This window comes from Leucoraja erinacea, chromosome 1 (assembly GCF_028641065.1).
Source record: "Leucoraja erinacea ecotype New England chromosome 1, Leri_hhj_1, whole genome shotgun sequence".
Taxonomy (NCBI): Eukaryota; Metazoa; Chordata; class Chondrichthyes; order Rajiformes; family Rajidae; genus Leucoraja; species Leucoraja erinaceus.
Genome location: NC_073377.1, coordinates 103,556,236 through 103,577,985, shown reverse-complemented (window position 1 = coordinate 103,577,985; position 21,750 = coordinate 103,556,236). Strand labels below are relative to the sequence as shown.

The window sequence follows — 21,750 nt, the reverse complement described above, 5'->3', positions numbered from 1 at the left end:
GCTGTGGCTGCGGGCGTGCAGCCACGGGCGGTGCTGGATTTAAAACACCGCGGAGCCTGGGATCCGAGATCGCCAGAGTTGGAACTCCAACCAGCGCGGCCTGAAGACTATGGGTGCCACGGTCTCCGGGGAGGAAGCGGCTGCTCCAGACATTCCAAGCCGTTGAGGAGCGTTCACCCGGCACTGGAGTTCCATCTTCCCGGCAAGAGGGCCTGAAAACATCGGATTGGCTGCGGAGGCCACAAATAGGCCCCGACCTCGGGTGATCACAGAGGAAGTAGACTTAACTTTCTGATGCCTTTCCCCACAGTGGAAAATTTTGATTCTGTTGTGGGGGGACGTTCATGTTAAATTCTATAATGTGTTGTATCATTTTTATTTTTTTTAATTTTTCTATGGATGTTCGGAAACCTAATTATTTCTTCTATGTAAAGCACTTTGGTTTCAACGCGAGTTGATTTAAACGTGCTATATAAATAAAATGTACTTACTTACTTACTTACTTACTGTCCAATTACTTCTTCGGCATTGCACCAATCCCTGCCTCAACTAGCTCCTCTGGCAGCATGTTCCATACACCTACCACCCATCACGTGAAAAGGTTACCCCTCAGATTCCTATAAAACCTTTCCTCCTTCACTTTAATCTTATGCACTCTGTTTCTCGATTCCCCCACTGTGGACAAGAGACACTGTGCATCTACCCAAACTATTCCTCTCATGATTCTGTACACCTCTGTAAGATTACTCCTCATCCTCCTGCACTCCAGTGAAGTCCCAGTCTCATAAAATTATAAGAGGCAAAGATAGGATAAGTAGACACAACCTCTTTCCCAGATGGAAATACCAATTATTAGAGGGCACAGCTTTATGGTGAGAGGGACAAAGTTTATAGGGGATGTGCAGAGCAAATATTTGACACAGAAAGTGGTGAGTGCCTACTGGGGGTGATGGTGAAGGCATATACAATAATGACATTTAAAATACATTTAAATAGGCACATGTTAATGCAGGAAGTGGAAGGATATGAATTATGTGCAGGCAGATAAGAGTTGATCTTGGCATCATGATTGGCGCAACTGCGCTTCGTTCATGTGCTTCGTTCTTCTTCAATGTTATTAACAACATAAAACCAATGAAGTTTAGTTGTCCTAGTAACATTAAATGAGGGATAAATATTGACACGATCTCCAAGGACAATTCTCCTACTGTTATTCAAATTGTTGTCATAAGATATTTACATCCACTTCAGTGAACAGATGAAACCTTGACCATCATCCAAATATGTATCATTAACCATGTGATCACATTGTTCTTCCAGTATTGTGCATGGAAAGCAACAATTGCCGTAGAAACCAAAAAATAGTTATTTCCACTCTTTCCATTTTTTGGTTTGACTTTAAATATTATTCTGTGGAAAGCAAGTCATAAGGTCATAAGGAATAGTAGAATGAGACCATTCGGCCCATCAAGTCTACTCCGCCATTCAATCATGGCTGATCTGTCTCTCCCTCCTAACCCCATTCTCCTGCCTTCTCCCCATAATCTCCGACACCTGTACTAATCAAGTGGCACTAGGCTAGCTATCCACTGGACACTCCACCCTTGCAGTTTGTGGAAAGGACATTCCAATGTGACCTTCAAGTGCTGTCAACACTTAGAGTATTCACTTGAGGAAAATCAGTGAAGAATTTAGGAATGGAAATGTCGTTCTCCTAATAACATAGAAGTAACCCATGTTTTATGTACAGAATGGTCTGGATGTGCGTATAGTTGTTGGTTTTTCAGTAGTGTTTTACAATGTAATCATCCACTAAGAGCAGAGCTTAATCTCTGCTCTGCGGATGATCAGCTCAGGATTAGGTTAGGTTAATTTAGCTGAGTTTAATTTAGTTTAGTTTCACAACATGAAAACAACTCCTTTGACCCACGAGTCTATACCAGCCATCGATTACTCATTTATACTAGTTCTATGTTATTCCACCTTCTTATCCACTCCCTACACACTAGGGGACATTTAAAGAGGCCAATTACAGTAACCTACAAATCTACACATTTTTGGGGTGTGGGAGGAGATTGGATTACCTGGAGAAACCAATGTGGTCACTGGGAAACATGCTGGTATTGAGAGGCAGCAGATCTACCAGATGCATCATTGATCTGCCTGGTTTAAATGTTATTCTTTACCTTTGACAATCAGTGAAGAACCCGTGGCAGGTACATACATAAAGTATCTAATTTATCAAGAGGATTGTTAATCCATATTTAATGTTAACAAATCTCATAGCGAGAAAATCACCTTGGTGGACTGGGTTACATAAATTTAATTTGCCAAGCTTCTGTGGTCTAGTCACTACTGAACTTTCAGGAAGGTTCAGTGTCTTCAAAATCCAACATCATGTGTGTGCAACAAAAAGACAGGCTCTAACGAACATGAAACATTTGTGGTGGATTACAAGTTGGACAGGGTACAAGGCAGGGAAAGTTGCTGGGGAACTTTGATTAATTTCATGGTGGTAAATTCTCAGAATGTAACTTATAATTAACAGGAATAATGGAAGAGTAACACAATAAACAAGAGATCATGGTTAAATATAATTAGTTTTTCTGTTAATAATTGAACTCTTCTTTAAAAAATGTAGCATCATTTTGCATACTTAATTTGCAATGTATTTGGATCTGAAATTAAAGATGCTTCCAGCAAATTTTAATTTCCTGCAGCAATTTGAAAGGAACAGGATTAATGACAATAAACTGGTAGATTTATATAATGCCATTATTAAGAAAATAATTATACTTGCAGTAATTACAAAGCAGAAATCTAATCAATGGTTTCAGATGAAGTTGAACCCACATGCAGACATTAAATGATTTATAATCATCATCTGAATCACTGGACTCAATTACTTCCTGGAAATCACTCAATCTCATCCCAAATTATTATTATATAGCCTATATTATTATAGTTTTGTGAATGAGCAATGCTATTATAATATAAGTTGTATAAAAATATACCTTGCATTACTAATAGTAATAAAAACACATGTAACTAATAAAAAACAGACCATGTAGTTGTAACATCTGGCCATCAGTTGTGCCAGAGACTAGATAGCTGAAACTGATCACTGAAATATAACTCGGACAAATCTCATTCTGATGAAGGTTTTGCATATTCATACAATTTTCTCATATTTTCTTATAACAGCCGTTTGAGACCATGTCACTTCTCAGCACGTGTACCCATCAGTCCCTGCTGACTCCCTATAACCTACTCTCTTATCACATGCAAATCAAATTTTCTTAAATTCTATTTTCATATCATCCGCAAGCTTGGACGAGGGGGATGGGAAGTTTTGTGGCCAAGCTTGCGGATGATACGAAAATAGGCGGAAGGGCAGATAGTGTAGAGAAAGCAGGGCCTCTACAGAAAGACTAGGACAATTTGGGAGAGTGGGCAGTTAAGTGGCAGATGGAATATAGTGAGGCAAAGTGCGGAGTCATGCGTTTTAGTAGTAGGAATAAAGGCATAGACTATTCTCTAAATGGGGAGAGAATCCAGAAATCGGAGGTGTAAAGGGACTTGGGAGTGCTGGTGCAGAATTCCCAAAAATTGTAATCTGCAAGTCGAATCGGCAGTAAAGAAAGCAAAGTCAATGCTAACATTTATTTGAAGAGGGCTTGTACCCTGTATACAAAAACAGGGATGTAATGCTGAGGCTCTATAAGGTGCTGGTAAGGCCGCCTTTGGAATATGTGTAAAAAGTGGAGAACCCAGGAAAACTCATGTGGACACAGGGAGAATGTACAAACTCCATATAGATAACTCCATATTATACAAACCCATAGTCCGGATCAAATCCATGTCTCTGGCGCTGTAAGGCAGCAACTCTATTGCTGCATCACTGTGCCATCCACAATCAGATTTAGACTGTTTGCACACAACCTAGTGACATAAGTTTCAAAATTTACTGGGAGATACAAGAAGGTAAACTAAAACAATTTCATCCTATGAAAACGTGATAGTTTTTCGGCAAAAACAATTGATTCTTTTTGAACAACACCTTTAATATGGCCCTATGATGTGGCCCTTGTGGCTAAGGGGATCAGAGGGTATGGAGAGAAGGCAGGTACGGGATACTGAGTTGGATGATCAGCCATGATCATATTGAATGGCGGTGCAGGCTTGAAGGGCAGAATGGCCTACTCTTGCACCTAATTTCTATGTTTCTATGGTTCTAATATGAATTTGAATAATAATTGGCAAAAAGATTTTATCTCTGATAGTGAATGCTCATCTTAAACTTGGTCTGAACAAATAGGCTTACAGTTTGTGATATAGAGAAAATGCTTCCTGGGATTAATAGTGGAATTTATGATTATTGAGGTTGATCAATATTAACATGACTTCATTGTGGATAACAAACTAATGGTATATTGAAAAGTTATGTAAAGTGTTAAATGCTGTTTTGTTTCACATTCCTGAAGGTTTTGAACTAATCTCCTATGCCACCTTGAAAACATCTCACCATTGCAAATGGGTCATTCAGGTTCAATTTGTGCAAAGTTAAATTTAACAGATTCCTAATAAATTGAAGCAAGGCTGGTTTGTTAATTCCCCACTGGGAGAATGGAGCGGCTTGGCTTGTATACTGGAGTTTAGAAGGATGAGAAGGGATCTTATTGAAACATATAATATGGATGCTGTCTGTATGGAGTTTGTACGTTTCCCCATGACTACGTGGATTTTCTCAGAGTTCTTTGGTTTCCCCCCATACTCCAAAGATGTGCATATTTGTAGGTTAATTGGTTTGGGTTTGTATACTTGATATGTGTAAGTTGTCCCTAGTGTGTGTAAGCTTGAGTTAATGTGCGGGGATCACTGGTTGGTGTGATCTAGGTGGGCTGAAAGACCTGTTTCCACGCTTTATCTTTAAACTAAACTAAACTAAACTAAACTAAACTAAACTAAACTAAACTAGACTAAACTAAACTAGTTTAGGTCAAACTAAACCTGACCCTTGTCAGAGTTAAATTCCATTTGCCATTCCTTGGCCCTTTTTCCTAATTGAAATTAATATTGTTCTAAACATATCCTTCCTCACTGTCCGATTTTGGTGTCATCTAAAAATTTATGAACGATATTAACTATATTGTCATCCAAATCATGAATGTATATCGCAAACAGCAGTGGACCCAAAACTACCCCCTGCAGCACACCCCTGGTCACAGGCCTCCAATAAAAAAAACCCTTCCCCAACTAACCTTTGACTCCTTCTTGAAGCCAATTTTGAATCCATTTGGCTAGCTCACCTGGGATTCCATAGAATCCAACCTTCCAGCCAAGCCTACCATGTGGGACCTTGTCAAAGGCATTGATAAAGTCAAAATGGACAACATCATTGCCCTGCCCTCATCAATCCTCTTGGTGACCTCTTCAAACATATTAGATTTGTGAGAGACAATTTCCCACATACAAAGACATGCTGACTACCCATAATCAGCCCGTGCCTATCCAAATGTTGTTAGATCCTACCCATTAGAATCTCCTCCAACAGCTTACAACGACAACTGACGGGTAATTGTTGCTCGCCAGCCTGCAGTTACCTGATTTTTTACTTGCATCCCTTCTTTAATATGGTACAAGATTAACCGTCCTCCAATCTTCCAGGACTTCACGTGTGGCTAAATATGGTACATTTATCTCTGCAAAGTCCTGCACTATTCCCTCCCTAGCTTTCCACATTGTCTGAGGTTGTACTTGGTCAAGCTCTGGGGATTTATCCACCTTAATGCATTTTAATGTCAAAGCAGTGATCCTTCCAACATCTTGTCCACAACTGTTATACCCCAGCAATGTAGAATGAAATGCAACAAGCTCTCTTTGAACAGCAAACCTTGGTTACTTCTCATACACTGCGGTAGATGACAAATTCCAATATGCTGCAAATGACTTTGGATCCAACCTGGAAGAGACCAGATGTGTAAACATTCATTGCCGCGGTCAGCATGACAGTTCCTTTCCCTTTTATGGGCTTGCAGTTGTGCCTGAAATGGGTGGCAGTTTTTAATGCAAACTTGACAAAACACAAACATTTTATAATGTGTTCCTCCCTTAATTTCAGGTTAGATAAATTCTTCCTCATGACCCTATCTGGGTGGATGTTATTTTCCAGGGAGCATTTCAATGACTCTCTCCCCACTTTTCCACCATCTCATTCCAACAGCCCTCCCACCACACCCCTCTACCCGAAACCACCTCAAAGGAAATTAACCAGAAATTAAACTATGTGGCAACGATCTCTTTAAAAGTGCTGATGGATGCTATTTCTTTCAATTAAAAAGTTTACTTGAGTAGGTTGTTTGTGGGAAAAGAGACATCTGGAAAGTGGGATGCTTTTAAAAAGATCATAGGGAGAATGCCTCTGTAAGAATGGAAGGCAAGGCAAGTGGAACCATGGAGGTGGAGTGAAATTGAAGCTAGAGGGAGGCATGGATCAGGTATTGGCAGCTGGGATCAAGTGTATTCCTGGAAGAGAATAGGGGATTTTGGAAGCACACTTAAGAAGGAAATCAGGAGGGCCAAAAGGGGGCACGAGTTGGCTTTCACAGATGATATTAAGGTGAATCTAAATAGATTTTATCTACATGAGAAAGGATAGGGCTGCTCAGAAACCAAGGAGGTCACCTGTGTATGGAGCTGCAGCAGACACCCAGGTCTTCAATTAATATTTCTCCTCTATTTTCAACTGTGAGAAAGAAATGAACACAGGAAAACATGGAAACGGTCAATTGAGTTTTTTTGAGAACTGTCTGCATAACAGTCGAGGTGGTGCTGAATATCCTAAAACATAAGGAGATAGATAGATCTCCCCGCCCTGCTCAGATATACCCAAGAACACTGTGATAAACTAGAGCAGAAATCGCAGGCTCCCTGGCTGAGATATGCAAATCATTGTTACACATGAGTGAAGTGCCAGATGATTGGAAGTTGACTAATGTTGTGTCTCTATGTAAAAAGAGCTGCAAAGAAAAACCTGGGAAATTTAGCCCAGTAACCATAACACCTGTGGTTGGAAAGTTACAGAAGAGGATTCTAAGTGATAAGATATACATGCATTTGGAAAGATAGGTGTTGATTGAGAATAGTCAGCATGATTTTTACGTGGGAGATTGTGTATTGTTAATTTGAATGTATGTTTTAAAGTACCCAAGAAGCTAATGAGGGCAGGGCCATAGATGTATCTATATAGACTTCAGCAAGGTCTTTGATAAGGTTCTGCAACATGGGCTGCTCTGGAAAGATAGCTCACATGACATTCAGGGAGAGCAAGCTAATTGGATAGACAACTGGCCTCATGGTATCTTGGTTGGCATGGATGAATTGGGCCTGTTCCCGTGCTGTGTAACTCTGTCATTCTATGACTATGACTCTAATTATAAATTCTCTCATTCTTCTCAACTATAACAAATCAATATTATCAGTACTATACGCGATGATGAAGAATCCAGGAGTCACGGGCAATTCTAATGGATAACTTCTTTACCTGCTGACTATAGCGTGTTCTGCAATGGCTGCTCCAGCATAACTGTCTTCATAACTGTGAATATAACATATTTTAAGCGTCAAAAAATTCACATCAAACTTAACACAGAGCAAATAATGCTTATTAACTTCTACAATAGTTACAATTAGATAATGGACTGGACACCATGAACTCAATCACAGTAAGTTTAATTTGTTTTGCATCTTAAGTCTCCCCACTTTTGTGAAAATAAAAATGTATATTCTGGAAATCTAGTGAAGAGTCTTTGACTTGAAATGTTATCTATACTTCACTTTCCACAGGTTCTACCAGATCTCCTTGGTGTCTCCAGGATGTTCTATTTTTTTCTGTGCTTCAGCTTTCAAACTGCGCTTCACCCTGATTAACTTTCAGTTTGGTTTAGTTTGATTACATTGTGGATTACATGTCCTGGGCCCAGCACCAAGATGTAATCATGAAGAAGGCGCACCAGCATCACAACTTTCTTAGAAATTTAAATATATTTGGCATGTCACCCAATACTCCTACAACCTTCTGCTTATGCACTGCAGAAGGTATCCTGACGGGTTGCATCACAGCCTGGTATGGCAAATCCAATGCACACTGTTACCAGGGACTGAAGAGAGAGATGAACAGTGCAGTCCATCATGGGCACAGACCTCCCCACCATTAAAATCTTCTATATATTTGGCACCGTATCAAGATGGTATCCGACATTAAGAATCCCCGTCATCTGTACTATGCCCTTCTTGCTGCTGGCACTCACAGGCAGGGTCATGACATTTGCTTTAACCATCAGGTTTTTAAACTGACCTGCACAACCTTAGAACAAATGGAAGAGTAAAAATGAACCCATTGGCTCATGTACCCTTCCCCAGATACACAGCATCCCAAGGACAAATTAGATACGATTAATAATGTAGTATCCTTGGAATACATTGTAGCGGCACCTAGTGGTGGCTTGGGGCAATACGAACCCTCGCTATTGGCTGGTGCGGGCACATGATCGCGGGTGTGTTTTCAAGTCAAGTCAAGTTTATTCTTCACATACACATACGAGATGTGCAGTGAAATGAAAAGTGGCAATGCTCGCGGACTTTGTGCAAAAAGACAAACAATCAACAACCAAACAAACTACAAACAGAAGGTTTTACAGGTTTTATACAGTCAGTTAGTCAAGTTCCACCCATGTAGAAGGAGCTTTGTGGTATTCGGCTGATCTAAAACGCGGTTGAGTTAAACGCTTTGTTATCGTTTAAAATAATGAATTCTACTTTACTCAACTGACTCGTCTTTTCCAAGGTGGACCTGGTGCGCGGCTACCGCCAGATTTCGGTCCACCCCGATGATGTGTCTAAGACTGCTACCATCACCCCATTCGGCTTTTTTGAATGTCTGTGCATGCCGTTTGGGTTAAAGAATGCTTTGCAGGCTTTCCAATGGTTCATGGACTTGGTGGGCCAGAAACTGGACTTTGTCTTCATATATCTGGATGATATCCTGGTCACCAGCCGCTCCCACCAGGAACACTGCACGCACCTGTGGGCGCTGTTCCAGTGGCTCCAGGATCACGGGCTCGTTATCAACCCCACCAAGTTCGGACTGCGCTCCATTTCCTTCCTGGGGCACCATGTCACCTCGCAGGGCATGGTCCTGCTACCCACTAAGGTGGAGGCCATTCGCCAATTCCCTCAGCCGCTCATTGGATTGCCTGTTTTGGCGTGCTGTGGAAGATCTCCACCGACAGCTTTGTGATCGGCTTTGGCGCAGCTGTATGGGGCACGGTTGCACCATACCACTGCCTATCACCCTCAGGCCAATGGGTCAGTGAGCGCTTCCACCGCCATTTGAAGTCGGCGCTGAAGGCACAGCTCAGGGGCCCAGACTGGGTCGACCAGTTGCCTTGGGTGCTGTTGGGCATTCGCATGGCTCCATAGGTGGATCTGGATATGTCATCCACAGACCTTGTGTATGGCTCCCTGCTGTGGGTACCCGGGGATTTCCTTCCCGCGGCTCAGGGGCAGTTGGAGCCCGTTTCGTCAGTGTTAGCGAGCATCAGGGAGAAAGTGGGTGGCCTGGCTCCTGTGCTAACCTTGCGGCATGGGACAGCTCGGGTGTATGTGCCGCCAGACCTTTAGAACTGTATATTTGTATTCCTTTGCAGGGACTTGCACTGGACACCGCTGCAGCGGGTTTATGAAGGAACTTTCCAGGTGTTTCGCCCCGGGGGTTCGCGACTTTTGTTTTGGATGTCGTGGGCAGAGAAGCGATCGTTTCAGTTGCTCGCCTCAAACGCCGCCCACCTGGATGTCGATAGCCTGATGATCGTGGCTCAACCCCCGCGTAGAGGCTGTGCGCTGGTTGTTCCATATGCACCTGTTGTGCCTGTCTCCCCTGCACCTGTTGTGCCTGTCTCCCCTGCACAGTTAATGTTTCCTGGCTTTGTTCCGCAGTCCCACTTGTATCGCCCGTCCTGCCCCTTGCTTCCACTAGGGTCACATCACTTCTTCCAGCCGTTTATTGGTTACACAAAAAAGCTGGAGAAACTCAGCGGGTGCAGCAGCATCTATGGAGCGAAGGAAATAGGCAACGTTTCGGGCCGAAACCCTTCTTCAGACTGATCGGGGGCGGGGGTGGGTGGGGACAAGAAAGGGAAAAGGAGGAGTAGCCAGAAGGCTGGGGGATGGGAGGAGACAGCAGGGGGGCTGAGGAAGGGGAGGAGACAGCAAGGACTAACAAAATTGGGAGAATTCGATGTTCATGCCCCCGGGGTGCAGACTCCCCAAACGGAATATGAGGTGCTGTTCCTCCAATTTCCGGTGCTGCTCGCTGTGGCCATGGAGGAGACCCAGGACAGAGAGGTCGGAGGCGGAGTGGGAGGGGGAGTTGAAGTGCTGAGCCACCGGGAGGTCAGCTTGGTTATTGCGGACCGAGCGGATGTGTTCGGCGAAACGATCGCCCAACCTCCGCTTGGTCTCACCGATATAGATCTGCTGACATCTAGAGCAGCGGACGCAATAGATGAGTTTGGAAGAGATGCAGGTAAACCTCTGTCGCACCTGGAACGATTGCTTGGGTCCTTGAACGGAGTCGAGGGGGGAGGTAAAGGGACAAGTGTTGCATCTCTTGCGGTTGCAAGGGAAAGTGCCCGGGGAGGGGGTGGACCGAGAGGGAAGGGAAGAATTGACAAGGGATGTTATGGAGGGAGCAAATTCTTTGCGGAAGGGGCAGATATGGGGGGAGATGGGAAGATGTATGCGAGTACTGTTTTACACGTTGGAGGTGGCGAAACTGACGGAGGATTACTTTTTGTATGTGACGGCTGGTGATTTGAAAGGTGTCACTAGGGGGACTCGGCCCTTGTTTAGTGCGGGGATGGGGAGAGAGAGCAGTGTTGCGGGAAATGGAAGAGACCCTGGTGCGAGCCTCATTTATGGTGGAGGAGGGGAACCCCCGTTCCCTGAATAGTGAGGACATTTCAGATGTCCTGGTGTGGAACGCCTCATCCGTGGAGCTGATGCGGCGTAGACGGAGGAATTGGGAGTAGGGGATGGAGTCCTTACAGGAAGCAGGGTGGGAAGAAGTGTAGTCCATATAGCCATGGGAGGCAGTGGGGTTATAGTGTATGTCGGTTAGAAGTCTATCAGCTGCAATGGAGATAGTGAGGTCAAGGAATGGTAGGGAAGTGTCGGAAATGGTCCAGGTGTATTTGAGTGCCGGATGGAAGTTAGTGGTGAAGTGGATGAAGTCAGTCAGTTGTGTGCGGGTGCAGGAGGTGGCACCAAAGCAGTCGTCGATGTAACGGAGGTAGAGGTCGGGGATGGGGCCCTGGTATGTATTGAACAAGGATTGCTCGACGTAACCTACAAATAGGCAGGCATAGCTGGGGCCCATGCGTGTGCCCATAGCTACGCCTTGTATTTGGAGGAAGTGGGAGGAGCCTCCCGCTCGGTTCCGTAACTCGGGTTCTGAGGAGGGCCTGTAGCGGCACCTAGTGGTGGCTTGGGGCAATACGAACCCTCGCTATTGGCTGGCACGGTCACGTGATCACATGTGTGTTTTAGCGGGTTTTTGTATAGTCAGTTAGTCAAGGTTCATCCATGCGGAAGGAGCTTCATGTTGTTTGACTAATCTAAAATGCGGTTGAGTTAAACACTTTGTTATCGTTTAAAATAAAGTATTCCACTTTACTCAACTAATTCAACTCGCCAAGACATTTATCTATTATAGTGAAGCATGGCACAAGAAATTTGGTGTAATGAAAGGATTATTACATATATGATCTGACATTGTTATTTTGCATAGGAAGAGACTGAAGACGTGTCTCGCCACAAAATGTCACCTATTCCGTTTCTCCAGAGATGCTGCCTGACCCGCTGGGTTACTGCAGCATTTTGTGTCAATCTTCATTGTTATTTTGCAAACTGATCTTTTGCGGCATTGTTCCTTTGTGAAAACCTTTGTCTGGGTATTGGTTGTGGGAAGGTATTACACAGGAAATAAGTTTTAATGTTCTGTATAAAATAATTTAATTCAAATTAGTTACTTAGATTGGGAACAAGTTGTGAAATGGCATTTTATGTTGATAACTGTTTTACCAGGTTTTAGAAACGTAGTTAATAGTTTAATCTTACTCCTCTCTGATTTCTTGTAACTCTTAATCCAATTCTTGTCTGTCTCTCTTTATAAATCTAATTTAACTTTAAAGCGAACACTGTCCATACCTCTTTCTCCATCATTCCATGATTTATTCCCAATCACTGTCTTGCTAAATATGAAGATATACTGTCTGTTATCCTGCTAACACATGGCTCAGATAGCCTGTTTCACTATGTTGTTATCAGCTTGCAATTCTAGCAACTTATTGACCAAATCTTTTAATTCAAATTTGTGTGATTATGTCTATTTGGTGCCTTGCTACCTTAAAGTCTAGTTGCCTGCATTCATGCAATACCGTAACTGAATTTGCTCCTTAGTTCCTCAAATGTTATAAATTATTGTATATAATATCTAAAGAGCAAAAAACATCCGTGCCATAACAGATGGGGGATGAATTATGTGTATTACCTGAATTAAATGGATCAATACATGGATCAATAAGTTGATAGACTGATAGACCTAAGAACACTTTTTTCATCTTGGCATTTTTCATAAGGACAATGGTGTCTCTCATTATAGTTACATTTGAACCTTTTGTATTTTCACAGCAACTTCTATTCGAGGTTTTAATAAATGGATGATTTTATGTCCTTTATATCATGTTGGCAGGTAAATGTATATATATTTCTACATGACTTTAATCGCAGGAAATTAAAAATCATTTCAAAACATCCATGAAAACAGTTTCACAAAATTTAATCTTTAAAATGCAATAACAAAATAATATTGCAGGGCAAATGTTTACCACAAGTTTCCAGCTCTAAGCTTTGCTTTATAAGACATTATAAACAAATATTGGAATTGCTATGTATCAAAAATAGAGACATCAAAAGGACACCACTCAGAAACTAATTATTTTTCTGTAAAACTTGTTGATTTATTTTATTATTTTATTTACATAAATGGAAGTTAAGGTTCTTCAGTGGAACATCAAAGGGTTTTAACAATCCATGAGGGGACTTTCACAAATAGAGATGTGGAAATCATGAAATAGCAGCCTATAATTTTCTGTCAATGATGGATGACAAATCAAAGCCTGAACATCAAGAACTTTTCAAAATATGGATCTTATCAGGAAACCAAGCCTACTGCAAGCCACAGCTTGCAAAATTGTCTACATTAGTATATAAGGCTTTAAGTGAGACCAGGCATCATGTAACAATGTACTGACAAAACCCTTGAAATTGCAATATTAATATGACTTTGCTTTTTAATTAACTACTGTTTTAATATCATATGTGGTGAGTGTTTCTCAAGATTGAACTGTAGCATCAGAAACCATTGGGCTCCCCTGCAAAGTAACATTGCTTGAATTAGTTTAGTATTGAATGCAGCTTGCTGTGGATTGTAGGGTGAATTAAGAACAGTCATGAATAGCTCAGATCTCAATAAACTCCACCTGTAGGCAATCTAATTGTGGCTGAGTCAATCCACGTAATGCAGTGAAGGACTGAATACCAGTGTGGGATAGAAATTTGTCAGCACCAAATTTTGGCCATGAGGGCATTGATTGCAGTGCCAACTACACCACATGGCTGAAAGCCAGACATAAGTCGGGTATCAGATCTCATCCACAAAATCTGGGCAGGGGTCGGAAGTGTCACACTTCCTTTCAGCAGCTTTGAATCTCAAGGTGTCTCTTTAGTGCTCGTGGGGAATTGACGGAAAGGAATTGATTGGAGCCAATATCAATCAAGAAGGCCAAAAACAGATCAGGTCAATCACAAAATGGTTTATTTTCCTCATTTACCTTACAATGTCAAATCCATGCCAGCAGGATCACAGTAGGGCCCAGCAATGACTCTGCCATGGGAGCTCAGTTTCTCCCAATAAAGTGAGCTATGAGGCAAAGAGCCAACAAGCATGGACTTCATGAGCGCCCAACACTCATCTGCCATGTATTTCTCTTGTGATGCATAACATTGAGGTGTTGCATTTTGGGATGTTGAACAAGGGCAGGGCCTACACAGTAAATGGTAGGCCTCTGGGTAGTGTTGTAGAGCAGAGGGATCTAGGAGTACAGCTGCATGGTTCCTTGAAGGTTGAGTCGCAGGTAGATAAGGTGGTCAAAAAGGCTTTGGCATTTGGCCTTCATCAGTCAGAGTATTGAGTATAGAATGTGGGAAGTCATGTTGCAGTTGTATAAGACATTGGTGAGATCGCATTTAGAATATTGTGCTCAGTTCTTGGGCACCATGTTATAGGAAAGATATTGTCAAGTTTGAAAGAGTTCAGAAAGATTTACGAGGATGTTGCCAGGACTAGAGGGTCTGCTAAAGGGAGAGGTTGAGTAGGCTGGGTCTCTATTCCATGGAGCACAGGAGGATGAGAGGGCATCTTATAGTGTGCATCTACCCGACCTATTCCTCTGAGGAATAGATCAGGTAAATGCAAAGAGTCTCTTGCACAGAGTACAGGAATCGAGGATTGAATGACATAGGTTCAATGTGAAGGGGCAAAGATTTAATAGGGATTCGAGAGGTAACTTTTTCACACAAAGGGTGGTGGGTGAATGGAACAAGCTGCCAGATGAGGTAGTTGAGGCTGGGGCTATCCCATAGTTTAAGAGACAGTTAGACATGTCCATGGATAGGACAGGTTTGGAGGAATATGGACCAAGCGCAGGCAAGTGGGACTAGTGTAGCTGGGACATTGTTGACCAGTGTGGGCAAGTTGGGTCGAAGGGCCTGTTTCCACACTGTATCACCATGACTATATTATGAAGGATCTAAATTGAGTATGTAGGAAGGATCTATTTTGCTTGTTGCCCGAAGGGGGCTGGCATTAGCCTAAATTGACATGGTCCCTTGCAGCAGCTGGGCACTGTGTGAGCTAATTGTGAAGGTATAGAATAAGCCAACCCATGAAACCGTTCTTCTTCTTATCGAGTCCACACAAAAGATTAGAAGTTGTACAGCCAGAGCTGACCACACTTCTCGGCATCTGTATACAATGGTGTCTGGCTTGAGCTTCTTGTACTTCTTGTGCGTGGTGGTGGTGGAAAGATTGGTGAAAACAGGGCCGCGACGTGAACGCTCTTTCCTTGAAACAGTTAAAAAAAACAGACAACTATCTAAGTCCTGCACTTTAGCTCAATTGACTGTCAAGGTCTTTGAATGCCGTTAAATGTCCCTAATATTTACAAACACTCAAACCCTATTAAAAGCCAATGAAACAATTTAACATAATTAAACATGATTGCAATAAAAAATGACATTATAAAAATCTTTAAAGTAATTAAATCCATTAAAGTAGACTCAATTAAATCTAAAATGGTCATTATCTAATCTTTATTTAGGTCTCTTCCAGCCTGTTTAATAGACACATTGTAAATTATTCTGATACTCAAATCCTAATGATCGTTTAACAAATGTCCTGATCATGCAGAGGAATATAGTTTCTGAACACATATAGGCACATGTACACATCCTATTAGAAAGGAATATAAATAAATGTTCTTTCCACAATATTTATATCTCTCTCTTTCAACTGAGCCCCAATTCTCCTAAATTTCCCACCAATGGATGTCCAGAATGTTTCTATACTGGCAAAGATGCAAAATAATTAACCCGGCTCTGACTCTGTATAGTCAACTGGAATTGGGAGAACAATGAGTGAAAAAGTAGGTCCAAATATCTGTGACTTCTGCTGCATTCATAAGTTATACTGCATTGGTCTTCATTAAATCATGTCACAGGGATAGAGCCACTAAATATAACCCTCAATTGAAGGTGATCAATACTAACCCCTTATTGAGGATATTTGGTTAGTAGCTCCATCCCTGTCACTTGTTTCAGCAGTCTCTGGTCACATAAATCATATTACATGGTATTCAGCATTATAAAATTACACCCACACTCATATAAATTACAGCTTCATAACTGAGGAATGTCTACAACATCTAAGCAATAATGTTCTTGTACTAGGAGTTTGTGTTGTTGTGCTGATGTTCATGGTGTTGCCGTCATTGCTGGTATTCATAATGTTGTAGATGGCGCTATGTTTGTCAGTGGTGACGGTATTCCTGTGGAACACAATTTGTAGACCTTTGAAAAATTGAATATCTTTTCAACAAAATTTGCTCCCCAATAAACACGTGCCGAATCACACATAGGGACCTTGTCTATATCCTCAGCTATTTTTCTTAACAGCCTAGCTGTCTGTTCCAGAGCAGATGTCCACCTGCTTGGTCCTTGTATGTGAAGTGTGGTTCATTATTGCCATATGAAAGCCAGCTTGACAGTTAAAGTGGAAAACATCCAATCATCTTGGCTGTGCACTCATGCAGTACATTTTATTCACTTAGAGTCTACAGATGCCCAGTTAATTATTTGTTCAAAAGAACATTATAATAGATGTCCAGCAGCTTTGAAAATTCATGACATAAATAAGCTCTTTCGTTCTGCGTATATAGATTTTCAGATGGTTATCTTTTCACGTTAGATTTATGTTCGTTTTTTATTGTTTCCCCACATTATGCATCTTTTAGTAAATAATGAGATAACAAAGGTTTTATGTTTCAGGTACATAGTCATTATATCAAAAAGGAATATTTAGGCAGTAAATGTGATATGTTATGCATTTACTGCAATAGAATAGAGTGCATATCAATATGAAAATTAAATGTGTTTATATGTCAATATAGCTGGATATTTAAGCCTGGGGACCATGTGCAGTCTGTTCTTAACTCTTCCTGTTCCAGTTTTCCTCCAAATCAAGCTTTATGAGTCCAGACTCGACCATTTGCACTGCATATGTGTCCACAATCACCATCTGACTTTAATATCCACAGTCTCTTGCAGACAGCTTTGCTTTTAGGTTTCTGAAGCAGATCTGAGACATTTGTGGATGCTTTGACTGGTATACTGTCTGCCTCTGTGGCTTCATTCGGAACATTAAAGCCGCTGGCAGACTACTTACTCAGTGGCGTACATGTGAGTCTTTTAAAGAAGTATCAGTCTGTCAGAGTTGGATTTAATACAAGAAAAACAAAGCCAAAACACTTAATGCACGGACGCTGAAAATTCTCTTTCCAGTATTCAATTAAGATGTTTCCTTACTTCAGCCTTTCTTCTTCATGGATTTGGTTTATAACTTATATTACACGGATGTCAAAGAACAAAACAAAAACTTAGAGATGGAGATCCCTGGCATAGGATCACAGCATTAGTGCCGGGATGTGGCTTCCCAGTGAAGGATCAGAAAAAGAATCACTAGTTGCCATGGTCACCTGCACTATCGATCAGAAATCATCAGCGCCCTGTCTGTCCCAAATCCAGCTGAGGGGAAATGATTTGGAGGAGATTGGGAATTCTGCTCCCATCCCAACACTCCATCCCCTATCTCTAGTAAGAAAATATAAAAAAAACTGTTGCAGTAAGGAAAACAGATTGGCAGTGTTCTGATGCCAAACCACCATTTTCCCTATTCTTCTTCCCAGGTGGCACCAAGGGCTGTCACTCAGCAGCCCAGTGCAACTGGTTTCACTCTGTATGTCGACCATTGATCTGCACCAGCCAGTTTACAGGTTGCTAAACTGTTCTGGATCAATCAGTTGCAGCCAATGCATAAATTATTGTCTCCATCACAGACTGTTCACCAGCCATTGGCTTCTTCCCTCTCCTTGACAATTGTCTGAGGTTGACCTTGGACTAATGGGCACCCTACTGTGGTATCTAATTCTTTATATGTATCATCACTGAGACCATCTACTTCCATTCTGGTTATCTTTCCCCATACAAGCTCATCTGCTAATGAAAATCTTTTCCACATCTTAACTCTAGACTAGGTTGTTCTGACTTAGCTCTAGACTAGATTGCTAGCCTGCCTGTCGCCTCCATGAGATTAAATTCATTCAAGTGACTGTTGCCTTTGTTCTAACTTGCCATCAAGTTTTCTTTTCGCCTAGGCTTATTGTCACCTATTAGCTCCTGGTCTGGCATCTCTCATCTTGGTTTCTGATCAATCACAAAACTTCATTAAAAGCACTGTAGAAATTCAAGTTGTTATTGTTGAAATAACCATTGGCTGCCACTTTCCAGGGAAGGGGAAAAGGGCAAGACCATTTGAAATTAGAATGATGCTGGTTTTTGACTGAGTAATCATGTCTTTCTTCAGAATGGACGGATTCCATCAATGCATCTGTATGATTAGTATCCGTAATAATCAGGTTATTTTTTTTAATTTACCAACTCATCTGACAGCTGGGATGAATGGTCTAAAGCTCGTTTTCATCTCTGTTCAGCACAGCCTCTGATCTTTTTTGGACACTGGCTTTTTACTCTGTGGGTGATCTAAGAAGTGCAGCAGATGGAGAAGTACATTTGGTAGTTCCTTTCTTCATTCAAGGTTTGAAGGCTGTTTGCATGCCAACTTCACAGTGCAATTCCTGTTGTTTTCCAAACTACTGCCTCATTAGTAACCTTTCTTATTTATGTACTCAATCCAACGGAGCTTCAAAGTTGCCATCTGCCACCCCATGATGCTTCTTGGGATGGAATTTTCAAAGACCCCTTTCTTTGGCTGTGTTTTTTTCGTAGCTTAAGATATGCAGTAATTGCATCCTTGTATAACATAATCTATCTCAAAGCCACCTGTGAGACCTCTCCTATTGTGCTGACTGAATATCAATCTTAACAATTAGTCGAGTGATTCAGACCTGAACTCATGTCAGTTGGGACCACCTGCAATTCGGACCACCTTACACTGCTGACATAGATAATCTCTTTGATGCTCCTAAAAGCAAGTTTAATTATCTCGCAACATTTACATTTATCATTGATGCTTGAACAGGGCTGCCAATAACCTCAGTTTCATCCAGCATGCAAATATACCACATCACTGAGTGGTGCAGACATGCAGGGATAAAGATGCCAGCGTGGCTGTAAGGGGTTATGTTCTGAATGGCCATGAACTGCAGAGATCTCATCAGTTACAGCTACGGAATGGAGACAAACCATGCTGGCACTGCAAGCCAGTGATTGTGCATCTACATGACAAAAACTACAACACAAGAACTTAAAAAGAAACTACAAATGTATCTTAATTAGAGAGAGTTGATTATTATGTTTGACTGGGAGACCTCCCTTACTAATCATGCTGAGGCTTTATTCTTGTGTGCTGCATAAAAGAGACACAACAGCCGCTGGCATTGAAAGCAAAGTGGTGTCGCATCTGACTAGAACACAGACAGTGACGGGTTGAAACCATCAGTAGTACATCACGGTATTATAGTGTACAGAAGAAAGACTGTTACAATCACAACATCCTCCATAATGAATATCAATATGGAAACACGCAGAGGAAAACAAGGAAAACCATTAAAGTTGTCTCTTGAGAAAATTGCTGTTTACTGTCAAAACAAACAACTAGTTGCAAGTGAAATGTTTGAGCAAAAAATCCATTTACCAGAAAAACCAAATGTTTAGGAGAAAACAAACTGAAATGTAATGAAATAAAATAAGCACAGAGGGTAGACACAAAACGATGGAGCAACTCAATGGGTCTGTAGAAAAGGAATAGGTGATGTTTCAGGTCAAGACCCTTCTTCAGAGAGGGTGGTGAGTATCTTGAATAAGCTATCAGAGGAGGTAGTTGAGGCAGGTATTATAACAACATTTAAAATACATCTGACAGGTATATGGATAGGAAAGGTTTTGAGGGATATGGGGTGAAATGGGGGTTGTTGAGACTAGCATAGGTGGTGCATCCTAGTTGGCGTGGCCAAGTTGAGTGGAAGGGCCTGTTTCCATGCTTTATGACTCTCTATAAAACTGACCCGACCATGGATGGTCATGGAATCTTTCTATGAATTGGGAGAAGTGATACCTTAAATCATGAAAACAAAATGGATTGATGGACACTGAGCAATGGTGGCGCTATGGAAGGGTCCCAGTACACCAGCATGAGGGACAGAGCAGGTACATACATCCAACCAGCACATTTAGATGTCACTTCTCATCTGGAGCCAATATCAGATAGGCACCTACTCTACCTATCTGATCCTGTAAGCTGGAGGCCCGAAGTAGGTTTCATCAGCAAGAAACTCCTACATTATTTATCTCCCTTGGAGCATCCCTTTCACACAGTTTCTCCTTTTCTGCAACATCTGCTCTCAAGATGAGACTTTCCAATCAAGCACATCTGAGGTGTTCTCTTTCTTCAGAAAACATGGTTCTCCCCTCTTCCCACCCACCCCCTCCTCAGAATTGTGGATGGAGCCCTCAGCCGTATGTTCTGGTTCCCACAATTCTGCCCTTGCTCCTGCACTCCCTGCAGATCAAATAGGAGCAGAGTTCTTCGGGTCCTTGCCTTTCACCCCACCGGCTCCTGCATTCAACACATCATATCTCTTGTCAATTTCACCAGTTTCAACATGATCCCACCACCAGCCACATCTTCCCCTCTCCACCCTGCTTTTTGCCGAGACCACTCTCTCTATGACTCCTTGGTTCACTCATCCCTCCACATCCACAGCACTTTCCATTGCAACCACGAGGTGAGCGGCACTTCTCCCTACACCTCCTCCTTAACCTGAGTACAAGGATGCCAAAGGCCATTCCTGCTAAAACCAAGGATCACATGCACCTCCATCAACCTTGTCTATTGCATTTGATGCTTTCGATGTAGCCTCCTCTACATTGGTGAGACTGCGTAGACTTGACAACCACTTTGCTGAACCTACGTTCTGTCCGCAAGAGCCCACTGGAGCTCCTGGTTGCACGCCATTTCAATTCTTCATCCCTTTTCTAGAATGGCCTGTCTCTCCCCAGCTTCCTTCACTACCAGAGTGACAACCCAAAGACACAAGCAATGAACCCTCCAATGTCAGGTAACCCCCTCGTCCCCACATCTTTCTTTATCTATCCAGCTTCCCCCCACACACCCTTATGCACATTTTTCCATTCCACTTCCTCATGCCTATCACTCATCTCCTCCATCCACTTATCACCCACACCTTCCTACTCTGGGTCCCCTTCACTCACCATCCCTCCCTCTGGTTCTGCATTTCACTCCCCATGTTCCTTTCTTGTTCGATTCCAATATTTCCATCTTTTAGTCTTCTTCATGTAATATCTCCAGCCTTGGTTCCATCCTTCTCACCCACATCTGATTCATCTGCCAATCAACCCTTACCTGGAGGCACAGACCACTCACCAGCTCTTGCCTCCCTCCATGCCTGACTTCTTTCTACCCACTCTCCCCTTCTACTCCATCAGTCTGAAGAAGACTGCCGACCTGAAGAATCTGCTCTCCATTTCCCATCATAGATGTTACCTGACCCACTGAGTTCCTCCAGTGGTTTGTTTTTTGTTGGGATTACTGGATATACACGAATGCTTTGCTTCATGCATTTGTGCACTAATTACAGTGAATTATCTCAGACCATAAAAGCTAAGAGAACTTTGTACCCTTTGTAACCTATGACAGAATGATGCCTGTGACAGAGATATTTTTGCTCACAGAGCATGCAAAACAATTCATTAATAGAGTTTCTTACACAAATACAGTACTAGCAAGTGTGCCAGTCGGCTACGTGTATATTCGGA

The 21,750-nt window shown here is 42.1% G+C and overlaps 1 long non-coding RNA gene across 1 annotated transcript in view; it reads right to left on the bottom strand.

Moving 5' to 3' along the window:
* Positions 1-5,771: 5,771 nt before the first annotated feature.
* LOC129700208 (uncharacterized) overlaps positions 5,772-21,750 on the bottom strand; it is a 59,012-nt gene continuing 43,033 nt past the window's right edge. Inside the window, exons 2-3 of the long non-coding RNA XR_008723994.1 lie at positions 7,544-7,597; positions 5,772-5,962 (exon numbers count right to left, since the gene is read on the bottom strand). This is a non-coding gene — a long non-coding RNA (uncharacterized LOC129700208). The remainder of the gene's footprint in view (positions 5,963-7,543; positions 7,598-21,750) is intronic.